The sequence below is a fragment of the Cetorhinus maximus genome, chromosome 5 (assembly GCF_964194155.1).
Source record: "Cetorhinus maximus chromosome 5, sCetMax3.hap1.1, whole genome shotgun sequence".
NCBI classification, from domain to species: domain Eukaryota; kingdom Metazoa; phylum Chordata; class Chondrichthyes; order Lamniformes; family Cetorhinidae; genus Cetorhinus; species Cetorhinus maximus.
In genome coordinates this window covers 42,517,107-42,529,104 of record NC_135883.1, presented here as the reverse complement: position 1 = coordinate 42,529,104, position 11,998 = coordinate 42,517,107, and the positions used below count along the sequence as shown (strand labels likewise).

General features: G+C 49.8%; 1 protein-coding gene across 4 annotated transcripts in view; it reads right to left on the bottom strand.

Moving 5' to 3' along the window:
* phf3 (PHD finger protein 3) overlaps positions 1-552 on the bottom strand; it is a 154,193-nt gene extending 153,641 nt beyond the window's left edge. Inside the window, exon 1 of one of the 4 annotated variants that reach the window (XM_078541843.1) lies at positions 310-552. The gene's annotated coding sequence lies outside the window, so the exon portion shown is untranslated. The remainder of the gene's footprint in view (positions 1-309) is intronic. The other 3 variants (XM_078541841.1, XM_078541839.1, XM_078541840.1) reach the window with 3 other exon arrangements.
* Positions 553-11,998: the final 11,446 nt, after the last annotated feature.

Below are 11,998 nucleotides of genomic sequence, written 5' to 3'. Positions count from 1 at the left end.
CTGCCGCTCTCTCTCAGGGTTGTGCTATCCAGGGAGAGTCTAGCTCCTGGGGCCTGTTCACCCGCTCAGGAGCCGAGGCCCGAGGCCTTCCGAGCGGCCTGGCGGCTGCAGCAAAAGGAAAGCCGCAGGAACCGGGGCTGCAGAAGGGGGAGCGACCAGGGTCGTGGAGTGGGGTCCGTGGGTTGGGGCGGGGTGAGTCGGTATAACTCCAATCCGGCGTGTTTGGGCCCGGGACTCAGGGGGGGGCGGGGGGGGGGGGTGGTTAGTTTGTCTACATTCTCCACACGGTATTTAATAGAAGCTGCTCACCCTGTGTGTCTCCGTCTCTCTCCGATTCTCCGGCTTAGCCTCTCCCGCTGACCTGTCCGGGTGCACGAAGCCGGTACCGGCCGCTCGCCATCGCCATCGGGCCGCTCACCGCCATTGACGGGGGGGGGAGGGGACCAACCGTCTGCCCGGGTCACGTGGGCAGCCCGGGGCCGCGCGGGGGGAGCAATCCAGTGGAGGGAGGTGTGATCCAGTGAAGGGTCGTGTAATCCAGTATCTGTGATCCAGTGAAGGGAGGTGAGATCCAGTGTGTGTGAGATCTTGTGAAAGGAGATGAAATCCAGTGAAGGGAAGTGTAATTCAGTGTGTGAGAGATCCAGTGAATGGATGTGTAATCCAATGTGTATGATCCAGTGACAGGAGATGTAATCCAGTGCAGGAGGTGCACCTCCTGTTACTGGGTGCACACACTGGATTGCACCTCACTTCACTGGACGCATAGACAACCTCTCTACTGGATGCACACACACTAGATTACACCTTCCTTCACTGGATGCATGCACACTGGATTGCACCCACCTTCACTGGGTGCTTACACACTGGATTGCACATCCCTTCACTGGATGACGCACACACAATTGCACCTCCATTCACTGGATGCACACACACATGGGATTGCTCATCCCCTCACTGGGTGCACATTCATGTACACACACTGGATTGCAACTTGGTGCACTGGATCCAATAGAGAGGTGCAAGCCCATGTGTGTGCATCCAGTGAAGAGAGGTGCAATCCAGTATGTGCATCTAGTAATGGGAGTTGCAATCCAGTGTGTGTATCCAGTGAAGGGAGAGCAATCCAGTGTGTGTGCACCCAGTAAATTGAGGTGCAATCCAGTGTGTGTGCACACTAAAGGGAGGTGCAATTTTGTCTGTGTATGTGTGTGTGCAGCCAAATGAAGGGAGGTGCAATCCAGTGTGTGCCTGCACACACCCAGTGAGGGGAGGTTCAAGCCAATGTGTGCACCCAGTGAAGGGATATGCAATCCATTGTGTGTGCACCTAGTAAAGAGAGGTAAAATCCATTGTGTGAGCATCCAGTGAAGGGAGGTGCAATCCAGTGAAGGAAGGCGTAAACTAGTGAGTGCATTCAGTAGAGAGGTGCAAGCCCATGGGCAGAATTATCCACTCGTCGGGCAGGCATATGCCTGACTCAAACAAGTGTAAAATGATGCGCGATGACATCAGGTGAGTGTCCCAACGTCATCGCGAACACGCACGATATTTCGGTCGGCAGGCACGCGTGGGAGTCAAAGCCACACCCGCCATTAATTAAGAGGCCAGTTAAGGTCCTTGACAACCCAATTGACAGCGATTTAACATTGCCCGTGCGATTTTTCACTCGTCGCACAGGCAAAACGGCAGGTGGGCAGCCCACAATTTGCAAAACCTCATCCAAAGGCGGGATAAAAAGGGTCAGCAGCATTGCCAGTGTGAGTAGTGAGAAGTTTTGGAGATAGTTTGCTGCTGGTTGCTTCTCGGTATTTGGCAGCTTCATCTCTGTCTGGGGCTCTATTCTTAGCATTACCATGTTTCATTTCAGGACTCATTACTGTCTCCAAGGCCCCCTGAGGATTCGGACCGTGTGGACCCTTCCAGGTATCAGGCCGCCTTCCTTTACCCTGGTAATGAGGATTGTGGTCTCTGCTGGAGGCACCTCCTCTGAGGAGGAGGAGAGGGCCAGAAGGGAGAGGAGGCCATGTGTCCTGATGCAGCTTTCGTGGGAGGGACCTGTGGCAGGAAAGGCGCAGGCAGAGGGCCAGCAGGTAGTCCAAGGCAGAAGAGGCCACAGAAGACGTCATTAGCCTGCTGCCAGGGTTTACAGGCAGCGATGCAGCTACCTCAACATATCTGAGGTGCAATGCCGAAGGAGGCTCCGCCTCTCAAGGGAGACAGTGACCTCCATCTGTCAGATGATCAGACCTGAGATCAGCTCCAACTGTGTGGGTGGACACCCATGCCAGTGGCTCTGAAGGTCACAGTGGCCCTCAACTTCTATGCCTTCGGCTTTTTCCAGGGCTCAGTGCAGGATCTGTGTGGAGTCTCCCAATCAGCTGTCCACAGTTGCGTTAAGCTGGTGACAGAAGCTCTGTTCAGGCAGGTATTGACTTTTATTCATTTCCATACGAACAAGGCCAGCCAGGCTGAGTGAGCCAGTGGCTCTGCAGCAATTGCTGGGTTCCCCCACGTCCAGGGTGCAATCGACTGCAGGTCAGCCGGGTGCCTTTGTTAACGGGAAGGGATTCCACTCCATGAACGTGCAGATAGTGTGTGACCACAGGATGCAGATTCTGCAAGTCTGTGCAAGGTACTCTGGGAGCTCCCATGACGTGTACGTCCTCACACACTCCCAGGTGCCGAAGCTCTTCGGTGCTCCAGCGCGGCTGGATGGATGGCTGTTGGGTGACAAGGGCTATCCCTTGAAAAGGTGGCTTATGACGCCTCTCCGCCATCCAAGAACAGAGGCGGAGCAGCGTTATAATAGGAGCCATGCCTCCACAAGGGCGATGATAGAGAGAACCATAGGTCTTTTGAAGATGTGCTTCCAATACCTGGACCCTTCAGGGGGAGCACTGCAATACCCCCAAGAGTGGGTGTCACTGATAGTGGTCGCATGCTGCACTCTCCACAATCTGGCACTGGCAAGGGAGGACCCACTGGAAGGAGGGGATCTTGATACAGCTCCACGGGCCACAGAGGATGAATCCAGTAGTGAGTCAGAAAAGGAGCACAGTGAGGAGAACGCTGATGGCGTGGAGCCAGACTTCAGTAACCTCCAAGGAGGCAGGGACACCAGGGACGCCTTGATCCAACACTCCTTCAGCTAGGCTCCCAAATAAGCGCTACCACCTCATGCCAGGGCTGCTGCTTCCACCCTGGATCGCAGAAATGACCCTTTCCTTTGCCCCCAAGATACACTCAGTGACTGTGCTATAAGGTTTCGAGCCACCCACGACCAGCATTACATACTGGCGTACCCTGCACCTTCAAAACAAATGAAGCATAGTCAGGCCAATAACACAAAAGCAAATGTAATTTAATGTTGGCATTCGCAGATTATGAGCAGAACAATATCAGATGTTGATGGTCACACAATTAAAAAAAGGGAAAAAAAATTGGAGAATGAAAGATCACCTGTGACCAGTCCCACTTGTGCTTAAGGTGATTTAAACTTACATTTACGGGTGCTAAGTCTAGGTGCTGCCCCTTGCTGGTACCAGCATTGGAGACAGCCTGCTGACTCTGCTGCCTTGTTGACCTTGATGAACTTGGCGGTCATCCTCTGGCCAGTGGAGCCTGTGCTGACCCTGCCTGGGAGGGAGCGGCCAGTGCCATGGCTGGCATCTCCCCAGTCGCCGCAGCCTCATTGGATGCCATGGTCACTGGCAGAAGGGTAGAGGAGCTGCTGCTGTCATCCAGAGCGCCCTGAGAGGAGCCAGCAGAGATGATAAGCAGCTCATGTGCCAATGTGAGGTCACTGTGGACTTCCCTGCTCGCCATTGATGGATGGGCACCTATCTGGGATACTGGGTGCCTCATCCATCTCCCACACTGGCACTGACCACCTGAGATCAGGTGTGAGGGCTTGCAGGTCCAGGCGCAACCCCAGGAACCCCTGATTCTGTCCCTGGAGCTGCCCCTCCATGCGAGTCACCACTCTCTCAATGGAGGGGGCATTGTACTCGGCCATGAGGGTCAACGCAGTGTCTGCGCTCCGCATGGACTTCACAACAGAGACCATGGCACACAGACCCTCATGGATCTCCACCAGATCCTCCTGCGCACCCTGCTGGACATCCAGCATTTGCTGCCTAATGGATGACTCCAGAGGCTCAACAGCCTTTGACTGAACATCATCCTGGTCTCCAGCAGTCCTCTGACTGCCAGCGCCCTGGGCACTCTCTGCCTACACCTCAAGTGAGTGTGAAGTGCCCTCACCAATGTGCACCAAGATACTAGCTGCCGAACTAATGGCCACTGAGGTGCTGGTATCTGCACTGGTGCCTGGTTCGGAGAGAGGGTGTGACACCAGTGCTTCTGCAGCCTGGTGGTCCTCTGATGTCAGGGGTAGCTCCTAGAGGTCCTGAGATTGGCTGCTAGGTGGCAGATCTAAGGGAGGAGAAGGACATGTCATTAGTTTGAGTCAGCACAATGTTTCTGTGCATGCCAGGCACCCTGGAGATACAATGGAGATGTGTATCATGGTCCCATCGTCTTTCAATGATCAATGTAGAATCCAGCCTGGAGGCCCCCATCAATGATGAGACTACACAACAATGTTTGCACCATCTGAAACTCTCACCTCTGTGCACTGCACTCTTACCTTCGTCTGACACCTCAGCCTTACCATGTCCAGTTGACCGAGGTGCATGGCGCCTCTCGAGCTCCAAGGCGTCCTGCTCGTATCTGGAGAGGATGAGGAGGTGTGGGGGTTCCCCGCCAATCCGCAACCTCTCAATATTATTATGGGTCGTCTTCTCCTGAAAGGACAGAGAAACATTGATTAGTCTCCTCTCTACTTGCAGCACCATTGCAGCCTGGCCAACCCCAGCTGAGGAGCACCTTGCAGGGCACATCCGAGTCGTGGCCCTTAAGCTGCAAGGCACTCAGTTCAAGCAGCCATGGCTCACCCCCTTGGCCAGCTCCGGCATCATTGACAGTTGGCACTCAGACTCTAACACCCCTGATCTCCATGGGGGTATGGCCAGCCCAAAGAACTTCAACACACTGACCCAAACCAACATGGTACTCACCCTTCCCGAATGCAGCAGATCATTAAACCTCTTTTGGCACTGCACCCAGGTGCACCGCACTACGTCATGGCTGCTCACCCAGGCTGCCACCTCCTCCTATGCCCTCTTTCTGAGGTGCGCTGGCCTCCTCCTCCCATCTCTGGGAACAAGAGTGACCCTTCTCGCAATCACCTCCTCCAGGAGGGCGGTGAGGCATTCATCGGAAAAACGAGGGCCCGAGTGCCCAGCTGACTTCACCTTCCGCTTGGCGTCTACATCTTCGTTTGCAGCCATGTCGTTGCACTAGACCGACGCGGGCAGCCGCCCACCCCTTCTCAAACTTTCTGGCCCACCAGCATGAAATCGCGGCCGAATCGTGATCGCAGCCCAATCGTGGGCAGCGGTCGGCTTCCCGACTGCCTCCACTCACCCCCCCCAAGCCTGCCCGACGAGGGGAAAATTCTGCCCCATGTGTATGCATCCAGTGAAGTGAGGTGCAATCCAATGTGTACAACCAGTAACAGGAGATGCAATCCAGTGTGCGTACCCAGTGAAGGGAGGGAAATCCCATGTGTGCATGTGCATCCAGTGAGGGGATGTGCAATCCAGTGTGTGCACCCAGCAAAGTGAGGTGCAATCCAGTGTGTGTGTGCATGCGTGCGTGTGTGCATGCAGCCCAGTGAAGGGAGGTGCAATCCAATGTGTGTATGTCTGTGCACCCAGTAAGTGCATCCAGTTTGTGTGCACCCAGTGAACGGGAGGTGCAATCTTGCTACAAATTAAGTGCTCATTGCACACTAGCGTATCTAATACTGTGTGTTGACAGCATAGGAGTGAATGAGAAAGATGATAAAACAGAATGGTACCAGGTCTGAATTTGGAGGCAAGCTGCTGCTTCACTTTTCCTTACTCCCACCATGGCCTGATATACCAGGACATCCAGAATATCCAACCCCTTGTCTTCACTTTTCACCCCACCAGCCTCCCCATTCAAAGGATGATCCTCCGCCATTTCCGCCCACTCCAGCATGATGCCACCACCATACACATCCTCCCCTCACACCCCCATCAACATTCCATAGGGACCATTCCCCCTGGGACACCCTGGTCCAGTCCTCCATCACCCCCAACGCCTCATCCCCTTCCCACAGCACCTTCCCATGCAATCGCAGAAGGTGCAACACCTGCCCCTTTCCCTCCTCCCAGTGCTTCGCTTGCACCTCCTTCAATTTGGTCTTCTGCATTTGCTGCTCCCAATGCAGTCTCCTCTACACTGGGAAGACCAAAGGCAGACTGGCTGACTGCTTTGCGGAACACCTTCAATCTGTCCGCAAGCATGATCCAGAACTTCCTGTCGCTTGCCATTTCAGCACACCATCCTGCTCTCATGCCCGGATGTCCATCCTTGGCCTGCTGCAATGTTCCAGTGAAGCCCAACGCAAACCTGAGGAATAGCACCTCATCTTCCGGTTAAGCACTTTACAGCCTTCTGGACTTAACATCGAGTTCAACAACTTCAGACCATGAACTCTCTCCTCTATCTTCATCCATTTTTTAATCCCTTTTAATTTAAAAAAAAATTACGATTTTATTCATTTATTCATTGTTTTATTCCCTTTTTCACCCCTTTTTCTATCTTTTTTCCCCAACCACCACCCCCTCCCCCACCATGCCCCCAAAAGGGCCACCTGTTACTTGTTCCATGTTCTTTCACAGAGTGCTTACCCTTGTGCTGCTATTACACATTCTGCTTTCTTTCCTTTAGGCCACTATCAGCACCTTCTTTAGCCCTTACCACTACCATTGACACTTCCTTTGTCTTGTGTCCATGACCTCTTTGTCAATCTCTCCTTAGCCCCTCCACCTATCGCTGGCCTTCTATCCAGCTTCACCTGCTCCACCCCCCTTAAACAGCATAAATTTCATCACATTTCTACTCCTCTCTAGCTTTGAAGAAGAGTCATACGGACTCGAAATGTTAACTCTGTTTTTCTCTCCACAGATGCTGTCAGACCTGCTGAGTTTTTCAAACGTTTTCTGTTTCGATTTCAGAGTAGCCTCCTGCTGGTGTTTGTTCCCTTGAGGTTTGTGCTATTTTGTTGTGGAAGCAAAAGCTTGATCTTGAGATGATGTGAGTTGAAGGACAGATTCTTAGTTTCAGAGAAGATAACTGAAGTTGCTTGGCTAACCTGAGTATTAGTTACTTTTCATGCAGTTAGGTTATTCATCAACGTTTTAACATCTGAAGTCCATGTAAGATGTGAGGTTGGCAAGGCTTTCAATTATATTGAATGTGTATCCCACTGATGTATGACTATCCATAAAGTGCAATGGCAAAGAGATACTTTGAGAAATCGGCATCAGCAAGCAGTAAACATGGGACAGACATTTTGTGGCCTGCAGTCTACCTGGTGCCTGGTACTGTTGTCAGATTCCTTAAGGTGCATATTCATCTCCTTTATCTGTCCCCATGTCCTGCAGGCACACTAGGTAGTGTTGGACCCATTAATGCCCAAGTTCAGTTACCATTCTTGCAACTACTGCATACAGCAGTGTATTTGCTTCAAATTCACACTGTTGTATGCCTCCATACTGACTTTTCCTTAGGCTTTACCAGCCACCTCTTCATTTCAGCATTATCAAAGGCTGGAAACTTCTGGCAATCACTTTGGAACCTATATAAAAAAACCTCACAATTGTTTTTTTGTCCTCAGGTGCGGCCTTTTAAGTAGAAATGGACTAAGCTTTAAGGGCTGCAAGTTGCTTTGATGTTTTTTCTTTGCAGTCATGCTACCCACATAAAGTAGTGCAAGAAGTTTATTAAGTTATTGCAGGAAGCTTATTAAGTTATATGCTTGAACTGGCATTACAATATTCTACAAAAACAGTCAACTGAGGAGAAAACCTAGTGAATGGGGAAAATCTCTGGTCAGAATGACTTGGAATGGCACCTTAAGATCTGATATGCATCTTAAATGGTTGCACCAGCTGCTTTTCTTCATTTAGGTCAGAGCTTAAAATGAGACTAGGATTGTTCATAACAATCACAGAATTGTTACAACGCAGAAGGAGGCCATTCAGCCCATCATGTCTACACCGGTTCTCCGAATGAGCATTATGACTTAATGCCATTGCCCTGCCTTTTCCCGTAGCGAGCTCAGAAATAGGAGAATAGCGCAGCTGAATACGTGGCTTAAGAGTTGGTGCAGGAGGGAGAGTTTTAGATTCCTGGATCACTGGGACCGTTTCTGGGGAAGGTGGGACCTGTACAAGCGGGATGGTCTACATCTGAACCAGAGTGGGACAAACGTCCTTGCGGGCGGGTTTGCTAGTGCTGACAGGAGGAGTTTAAACTAATTTGGCAGGGGGAGGGGACACAGAATGTTAGCAGAATAGGGACACATCATAATACAGTAAAACAATCAAGTCAGAGGGAGTACAGCTGCATTAAGCTTAAAGGGAGTAAGGCAAGGCTGGATGGCCTCTACTTTAATGCCAGGAGTACGCCAGGTAAAACGGATGAGTTAAGGGTGAGGATTGACATGTGGAATTGTGATATAGTAGCCATCACAGAGATGTGGTTGAGGGAAGGACAGGATTGGCAGCTCAACATTCCGGGATATAGAATCTTCAGGCGAGACAGGGGAGGGGGTAAAAGAGGAGGAGGCATTGCATTATTAGTTAAGGGGTCAGTTACTGCAGCAAGGAGAGATGATATCTTGGAGGGGGCATCGAATGAAGCTTTGTGGATACAGCTTAGGAATAAAAAAGGGGCAACCACATTATTAGGTGTTTATTATAGACACCCAGATAGTCAGCGGGAAATTGAGGAGCAAATATGTGCACAATTTGTGGAGGTGTGTAAAAACAATAACAATAAGGTGATTTCAGCTTTCCCAACATTAATTGGGATAGACATAATGTTAAGGGCTTGGATGGAGTGGATTTCTTGGAATGTGTACAGGAGAACTTTTTAGGTCAATATGTAGAGGGTCCAACAAGGGACGGTGCATTGCTGGACCTAATTCTGGGGAATGAAGCCGGACAGGTGGCTGAGGTGGTGGTGGGCGAGCATTTTAGCGATAGCAACCACAACATGGTACAGTTTAAGTTTGTTATGGACAAAGAAATAGACACGTTGCAAAAAAATGTTTTGGATTGGGGGAGAGTGGATTTTAGTAAAATAAGGCAGGATCTGGCCAAGGTAGACTGGGAACAGTTATTTGTGGGGAAATCTACAGAGGAACGGTGGGGGGTGTTCAAAAAGGAAATGGGGAGGGTACAGGCTCAACATTCTCCCTCTAGGGTGATAGGAAAGAGTAACAAGCCCAGAGAACCATGGATGACCAGAGATATTCAGGTTACGATGAGAAGGAAAAGAGAGGCTTTTAGCAGGTACAAGGGAAGCAAATCAGCAGAGGCATTAGTGGAGTACAGACAGTGCAGGGTGGAGCTTAAGAAATCAATTAGGAGAGCAAAGAGGGGATATGAGAAAGCTCTGGCTGGTAAAAGTAGGGAAAATCCCAGGATATTCTATAAGTATTTCAATGGGAAGAGGATAACCAGGGAAAGAGTAGGGCCCATAAGGGACCAAGGGGGCAATCTATGGATGGAGCCAGAGGACATCGCTAGAGTGTTGAATGAATACTTCACGTCCATCTTCACCCAAGAGAATGAGGATGAAGGTATGGAACTAGGGGAGAAGGACTGCGAGGTTCTTGAGCAAATTGATATAGGGAGTGACAAGGTATTAGAGGCAGGCTTAAAAGTGGACAAATTTCCAGGTCCGGATGATTTGTGTCCCAGACTGCTGAGGGAGGCAAGGGAGGAGATTGCACGAGCTCTGACCCAAATTTTTAATTCCTCTCTGGCCACGGGGGAGGTGCCAGAGGATTGGAGAACAGCTAGTGTGGTTCCACTATTTAAGAAGGGTTGTAGAGATAAGCCAGGGAACTACAGGCCAGTGAGACTCACGTCAGTGGTAGGGAAAGTATTGCAGAAAGTTCTGAAGGAAAGTATCTATCTCCACTTGGAGAGGCAAGGTCTGATCAGGGATAGTCAGCATGGCTTTATCAGAAGGAGGTCATGCCTAACAAATTTGATTGAATTTTTTGAGGAGGTGACCAGGTGTGTAGATGAGGGTAGTGCAGTTGATTTAGTTTATATGGATTTCAGCAAAGCCTTTGACAAGGTCCCACATGGGAGACTTATAAAGAAGGCAAACGCACATGGGATACAGGGTAATTTGATAAGGTGGATTCAAAATTGGCTTAGTTGTAAGAGGCATAGGGTGATGACAGAAGGATGCTTTAGTGACTGGAAGCCAATGTCCAGTGGCGTACCACAGGGATCTGTGCTTGGTCCGCTATTATTTGTCATTTATATAAACGATATAATTGATTATGTAGGGGGTAGGATTAGTAAGTTTGCGGATGACACAAAGATTGGCCAGGTCATTAACAGTGAGGTTGAGTGTCTTGGGCTACAGGAAGATATAGACGGGATGCTCAAAAATAAGTGGCAAATGGAATTTAACCCTGAAAAGTGTGAGGTGATACACTTTGGAAGGAGTAATTTGACAAGGAAGTATTCAATGAACGGCATGGCACTAGGAAGTTCTGAGGAACAAAGGGACCTTGGCGTGTGTGTCCATAGATCTCTGAAGGCAGAGGGGCACGTTAGTGGGGTGGTGAAAAAGGCATATGGAATACTTGCCTTTATCAATCGAGGCATAGATTACAAAAGTAGGGAGGTCATGTTGGAGTTGTATAGAACATTGGTGAGGCCACAGCTGGAGTACTGTGTGCAGTTCTGGTCACCACATTATAGGAAGGATGTGACTGCACTGAAGGGAGTGCAGAGGAGATTCACCAGGATGTTGCCTGGGATGAAACATTTAAGAATTAAGAACATTTAACATGAAGAGAGGTTGGATAGACTTAGGTTGTTTTCGTTGGAGCAGAGAAGACTGAGGGGTGAACTGATCGAGGTGTACAAGATTATAAGAGGCATGGACAGGGTGGATAGGGAGCAGCTGTTCCCCTTAGTTGAAGGGTCAGTCACAAGGGGACATAAGTTCAAGGTGAGGGGCAGGAGGTTTAGGGGGGATGTGAGGAAAAATGTTTTTACCCAGAGGGTGGTGACGGCCTGGAATGTACTGCCTGGGAGGGTGGTGGAGGCGGGTTGCCTCACATCCTTTAAAAAGTACCTGGATGAGCACTTAGCATGCCATAACATTCAAGGCTATGGGCCAAGTGCTGGTAAACGGGATTAAGTAGGTAGGTCAGGTGTTTCTCACATGTCAGTGCAGACTCGATGGGCCGAAGGGCACTGTGATTCTGTGATACCCTTGCACATTGTTTCTATTTAAATAATCATCCAATGCCCTCTTGAATGCCTCAATTGAACCTGCCTCCACCAAACTTCCATGCAGTGCATTCCAGACTCGAACCACTCGCTGTGTGAAAAAGTTTTTCTCACATCACACTTGCTTCTTTTGCGAATCACTTTAAATCTGTGCTCTCTTGTTTTCAATCCTTTTACGAGCAGGGACAGTTTCTCTATATCTACTCTATCCAGCCCATGTAAGTGGTGCATTTAGCATAGCAATATATAAGGAGCGTTAAAGGACACAAACTTAACACTAACTCACATAAGCAGATATTAGGACAGGTGACAAAATGCTTGGTCAAAGAGTTAGGTTTCGGGGAGTGTCTTAAAGGAGGAGAGAGGGATGGAGAAGTTTAGGGAGGGAATTCTAGAGTTTAGGACCTAGTCAGCTGAAGGCACAGCCACCATTAACAGAATTATGTAAATCAGAGTTGTGCAAGAGACCAGAAGAGGAGGAGAGAAAAGATCTCAGAGCGTTGTAGTACTGAAGGGGCTACAAAGATAGGGAGGGGTGAGACCATGGAAAGATTTGAAAACAAGGATGGAAA